This window comes from Ornithorhynchus anatinus, chromosome X1 (assembly GCF_004115215.2).
Source record: "Ornithorhynchus anatinus isolate Pmale09 chromosome X1, mOrnAna1.pri.v4, whole genome shotgun sequence".
In the NCBI taxonomy this organism is placed as follows: domain Eukaryota; kingdom Metazoa; phylum Chordata; class Mammalia; order Monotremata; family Ornithorhynchidae; genus Ornithorhynchus; species Ornithorhynchus anatinus.
Genome location: NC_041749.1, coordinates 118,052,356 through 118,058,733, shown reverse-complemented (window position 1 = coordinate 118,058,733; position 6,378 = coordinate 118,052,356). Strand labels below are relative to the sequence as shown.

Genomic DNA, 6,378 nt, shown 5'->3' with positions numbered 1-6,378 from the left:
TGGCATGTCACTCCCCTTCTTAAACAACTCCAGTGGTTGCCTATCGACCTCCGCTCCAAACAAAAACTCCTCACTCTAGGCTTCAAGGCTCTCCATCACCTTGCCCCTTCCTACCTCTCCTCCCTTCTCTCTTTCTACCGCCCACCCCGCACGCTCCGCTCCTCTGCCGCCCACCTCCTCACCGTCCCTCGGTCTCGCCTATCCCGCCGTCGACCCCTGGGTCACGTCCTCCCGCGGTCCTGGAACGCCCTCCCTCCTCACCTCCGCCAAACTGATTTTCTTTCCCTCTTCAAAACCCTACTTAAAAATCACCTCCTCCAAGAGGCGTTCCCAGACTGAGCTCCTCTTCCCCCTCTACTCCCTCTGCCATCCCCCCTTTACCTCTCCGCAGCTAAAGCCTCATTTTCCCCTTTTCCCTCTGCTCCTCCACCTCTCCCTTCCCGTCCCCACAGCACTGTACTCGTCCGCTCAACTGTATATATTTTCGTTACCCTATTTATTTTGTTAATGAATTGTACATCGCCTTGATTCTATTTAGTTGCCATTGTTTTTACGAGATGTTCTTCCCCTTGACTCTGTTTATTGCCATTGTTCTTGTCTGTCCGTCTCCCCCGATTAGACCGTAAGCCCGTCAAACGGCAGGGACTGTCTCTATCTGTTGCCGACTTGTTCATCCCAAGCGCTTAGTACAGTGCTCTGCACATAGTAAGCGCTCAATAAATACTATTGAATGAATGAATGAGGAGACACCTCAAACTTAACATGTCCAGAACAGAGCTCCTTATACTCCTACCCAAATCCTGTCGTCCTGCTGACTTTCCCATCACTGTAGACAGCACCACCATCCTCCCTGTTTCACAAGCCCATTCCCTTGGAGTTATCCTCAACTCATGTCTCTCTCAACCCACATATTCAATTTGTCGCCAATTCCTGCTTGTTTAACATTCACATCATTAAAATCTACCCTTTCCTCTCCAACCAAACCGCTACCATGCTGATCCAAGCATTTAACCTCTCCCACCTTGACTACTGCTTCTGCCTCCTTGCTGACCTCCAAGCCTCCTGTCTCTCCTCACTCCAGTCCATACTTCATTTTGCTATCTGGATCATTTTCTCCAAAACCATTCAATCCCTGCTTCCTCACTCCTCAAGAACCTCCAGTGCTTGCCCATCCACCTCCGCATCAGAAAGGAATTCCTTACCATTCACTTTAAAACACTCAATCACTTTGCCGCCCCCCCCCCCCCCCCACACACACACACACACCTTAACTCCCTGATTTTCTACTGTGACCCAGCCTGCACACCTAGCTCCACTAATGCCAACCTGCTCACTGAACCTTAATCTCACCTATCTCACCGCCGACCCCTCGCCCACATCCAGCCTCTGTCTTGGAGTGCCCTCTCGCTTCATATCCTACAGATGATCACTCTCCCCACTTCAAAGCTTTATTAAAAGCACATCTCCTAAAGGCCTTCCCTGATTAAACCTTCATTTCCTTTATTCCCTTCTGTGTTGCCCTTGCACTTGGATTTGCACCCTTTATTCACTCTACATCCCTCAGCACATATGTACATCTCCATAATTTATTCATATTAATGTCTGTCTCCCGCTCTAAAGTATAAACTCTTTGTGGGCAGGCAACATGTCTAGCAACTCTGTTATATCGTACTCTTCCAAGTGCTGAGTACAGTGCTCTGCACACAGTAAAAGCTCAATAAATACAAATGTTTAATTAACTCACTGTCAAGTCAGGTGAGAGGAATGAGTTGTCTGTTTAGAGGAACCAATTTTTTAAAAAGTTATTTAAGTGCTTACTATGTTTTGAGGTAGATAGAAGATAATCAGGTTGGTTATAGTCCATGTCCCACATGAGACTCACAGTCTTAATTCCCAATTTACAGATGAGGTGACTGAGACCCAGAAAAGTAAAGTGACTTGCCCAAGGTCACACAGCAGACAAGTAGAGGAGCCAGGATTAGGACCCAAGTCCTTCTGACTCCGAGGCCCATGCTCTATCCACTAGGCCTCACTACTATGCTGCTTTAGTTTTCAGTGGATGAAAACAAAATCTCTCTGTTGCTCCTCTTTTTGCCCACCTTCATGTTACCCTTGAGGCCCTGACTAGTTGGCAGCCTTCTCTTTATTCCTGCTAAGTTAGTGTCCTCCTTTGTTTTTCTTCCCCCCCCCACAAACCACCTCAGAATCTGCTCTAGGAGAAGACCTGTGTTTGTTCCGCTTCTAAAACTAGGGAGGGCAGGAATATTGCCTTGTTTAACACCATGGAGTGCCAGCACACCATGGGTTTATATTAAGAAAGTAAGAAAAACTTTATTAAGCCAGATTCCCTGGCCAGGCAATCCAGAATTCTGTCTCCAAGAGTGGCACCAAAGGATGCTGGGAGGAATATTTGTATGATGCCTTGCCAGTGTGATCCCTTGGATATGTGACATTTTGCACTTGATATTCATCTGCCTTCTTCCCCCTCCCCCCACCAGGACTTTTGTACCTATTTTGTACCTATTTGTAATTAATTTTAACGTGTCTTCCCCTCTAGATTGTAAACTCCTTATGGGCCAGGAATGTGTCTACCAACTCCATTGTATTGTACTCTCCCAAGCACTTAGTACAGTGGTCTGCACACAGAGAGGGCTCAGTTAATACCATTGCTTGATTGATCGATTGATTGATGGTGGTCCTCTTAGATATTTAACAGTGTGGATTAAGTGTGTACCTTTTAACGTCCCTAACTATTTCCTCTAATAACACATCAACAAGCTTTTCATCCATAAATTTAGCCAACCTTTGTTGGACTTTCTGATACATTTCAGCCTGCACAGCTTTCCATGGTAAGAAATTCCATATGCTTATCCCATGCTGGGTGGCGGGAAAATGTTTCCTTTTATCTGTTTTGATCCAAGCCTACTTAACGAGTGATTCTCATTCTCGTGCAAGGAGACTTGTTGAACAGATCTGTCCACACCCTTCAGGTGTTTGTTGAATTCAATTATGTCCCCTCTCAGCCCACATCTTTCCAGGCTGCAGAGTTTTCAGTGTCTCCTCATCCAGAAGTGCCTCCATCCTCCTGACTCTTGGTTGGTTTTCTCTGACCCTGCTCCACTTCTGTCCTGATCTTAGTGGAAAGAGCACAGGCTTGGAAGTCTGAGATCATGGGTTCTAATCCTGGCTCCACCACTTGTCAGTTGTGTGACCTTGGGCAAGTCACTTAATTTCTCTGTGCCTCAGTTACCTCATCTGTAAAATGGGGATGAAGACTGTGAGCCCCTCGTGGCACAACCTGGTTACCTTGTATCTACCCCAGTGCTTTGAACAGTGCTTGGCACATAGTAAGCGCTTAACGAATACCAACATTATTATTATTATTATCTTCCCATGATGCAGCAGCCAGGTAGGGACAAATCAGAGAAATCCCGAATAGGAAGCTAGAGAACTGTGCTTCTTGAGAGTAATAATATGCTCTGTACAGGAATCTTCTCCTTCCGATTCTTGTCTATGGGCAACTTGCCCCACTTTCCCAATGCCAGGGATAATACGGGACTCAGTGTGATTTTTGATTTTTTTTCCTTCTCCTGGGTGTAGCCAGGATGCCTGCTAGATGTTGGGGCCTTGTTGTCTGGAATTCTCCCCTCCAGCTCGATGGAGGTTGGAAGTCCTCAAACCTTCTGTCCCCAGTACCACTTCGAGAGAACTCATTCATTCAATAGTATTTATTGAATGCTTACTATGTGCAGAGCACTGTACTAAGCACTTGGAATGTACAATTTGGCAACAGATAGAGACGATCCCTGCCCAATAACAGGCTCACAGTCTAAATGGGGGAGACAGACAGCAAAGCAAAACAGAACAAAACAAAAACAAGACATCATCAAAATAAATAGTATCAAGGAGATATACACCTCATTAACAAAATAAATAGGGTAATAAATAATATATGCAAATGAGCACATTGCTGAGGGGAGGGGAAGGAGGAAGATCAGAGGGTTGGGGGTGAGGGAAGGGGGGCCAGAGGGAAAGGGGGGCCTCAGTTTGGGAAGGCCTACTCTATTTATTGCCATTGTTCTTGTCCATCCGTCTCCCCCGATTAGACTGTAAGCCCGTCAAACGGCAGGGACTGTCTCTATCTGTTGCCGACTTGTTCATCCCAAGCGCTTAGTACAGTGCTCTGCACATAGTAAGCGCTCAATAAATACTATTGAATGAATGAATGAATGAAGGCCTCATGGAGGAGGTTATATTGTATTTGCTGTATATTGTACTTGCCCAAGCTCTCAGTATAGTGCTCTTCACACAGTAGATGCTCAATAAATAAGACAGTGATTAATTGTGGAGCCCCTGCCCTCCCTCAGCCTTAAAAGCTGCTAGGAATCAGCTCCTGAGGAAAATCCCACCTCACTCTCCCAGGGCTGTCTCCTTCTTCCCTGGCCCCACCACAGCTGGTGTACTTTTCACTGAATCAGGATTGGAATGGTCTGATGGTGAGGTCAGCCAAGCCATTCCCCTGCCTTCAAGGTAGCTCTGAGCAAGAGGACCCACATCCCTAGCTCTCTACAAGGACAATGTTCCAGAAAGCAAAGCATGATTGGGTTCAGCAAAGGTGGTTGGCCAGATTCAATCATCTTTTCCCTCCTCCCCTTGCTTAATCAATCAATCATTGATATTATTATTATCATTATTGTTACATTCGTTAAGCACTATCTATGTGTCATGCAGTGTTCTAAGCGCTGAGGTCGATGCAAGTTAATCAGGTTGGACGCGATCCCTGTCCCATCTAGGTCTCACTGCCTGTGTGCAGAGCACTTTACTAAGTGCTTGAGAGAGTACAATACAACTGAGTTGGTAGGCACATTTCCTGCCCATATTGACCTTAGAGCCTAGAGAGACAGACATGAAAATAAATTTGGGGTATGTACATAGGGGGTGTGAGGATGAGGGTGGGGTGAAAATCAAGCATTGGAAGGGTACAGATTCAAGTGCATAATGCTCCAGCTCATCCACCTGAGCCCGTAGGATGCAGATCCCCTGACCCAAGTCACTAGGCCTTTCTGCCTCTCATTTAAAATGGAGATGATAGTACCTCTTATCCCTCCCTTTTAGACTGTGAGACCCATGTGGGGTCTACATTGCCTGATCTGATCATGGTGAATCTCTCCATGCACTAAGCATGTAGTATGCACTTGTTGTTGTTGTTGTTGTCTTATGCTGTCGAGTCGTGTCTGACCCATAGCGACGCCATGGACGCATCTCTACCAGAATGCCCCACTTCCATCTGCAATCGTTCTGGAGCATATCCATAGAGTTTTCTTGGTAAAAATCCGGAAGTGGTTTACCATTGCCTCCTTCCGCACAGTAAATTTGTCGCTGCCCTCGTCTCTCCCATGCCGCTACTGCCCCACACAGGTGAATTTTGACTTTTGGCAGATGGCCTTCCACTCACTAGCCCCTGGCCAAGTAGGAATGGAATAGGTAGGCCTCTGCTCCACTCTCCCTCCTGTAGTCGAGACTGGTAGAGGACTGGAAACTCTCCAGATGCGACCCTGAGAGGGTGAGTATGCACTTAGTACATAAAAACCTCTGTCAGTTGCCCATCCATCTCTAAATCTAACAGAAACTCCTTCCCATTGCCTTTAAAGCACTCAATCAGTTCTCCCCCTCTTACCTGTCTTCACTCCTATCCCACTACCACCCAGCCCGCACACTTTACTCCCCTAACACCAACCTACTCCCTGTGCCTCACTGTCATCTCTCTCACCTTTGACCTCTCGCTCACATCCTTCCTCCTGCCGGGAACTCCCTCCACCTTCATGGCCTTATTTAAATCACATCTCTTCCAAGAGGTCTTCCCTGACTAATCCCTCATTTCCCCTTTCACATTCCCCCCGGCCCTTCTGCATTGCCTACTTACCCCCTAAGCATCTTGATACTCACCCCTCCCCCCAGAACTAATGTTTATATCCCTAAACTCTGCCGTTTCCCCTATCTGTATTTTATTTTAATATCTATCTCCCCCACTAGATTATAAGCTCCTCGAGAGCAGGGAACATGTTTGCCCACTCTTGCGTCGTACTCTCCCAGCATTTGGTTCAGTGCTCTGCACATATTAAGTTCTCAGTAAATAGCACTCCTTGACTAAGCATTTAATAAATGCCATAATTAAGCGGGGAGCATTCAGGGGTGCTGAAGTTCCCAGGCCTAGAGTGCCACAAGAATCAAAGTGATGCCAAAAGAAACCAACCACTCTTGAACTGAAACACTCAGGGAATCTGGCTGGATGTATCCTCACCACTGGATTTGTGGAAAGAAAAGTACTCATTGGAAATATCACTTCTATTTCAAATCAACACTTCTCTGTGCCTCAGT

The 6,378-nt window shown here is 46.4% G+C and overlaps 1 non-coding gene across 1 annotated transcript; it reads right to left on the bottom strand.

The window, feature by feature from the left end:
• Window positions 1–5,428: 5,428 nt before the first annotated feature.
• Window positions 5,429–5,565, bottom strand: LOC114806766. The gene has a single exon (XR_003754828.1). It is a non-coding gene; the product is annotated as a small nucleolar RNA SNORA7 (small nucleolar RNA).
• Between the last annotated feature and the right edge of the window lie 813 nt (window positions 5,566–6,378).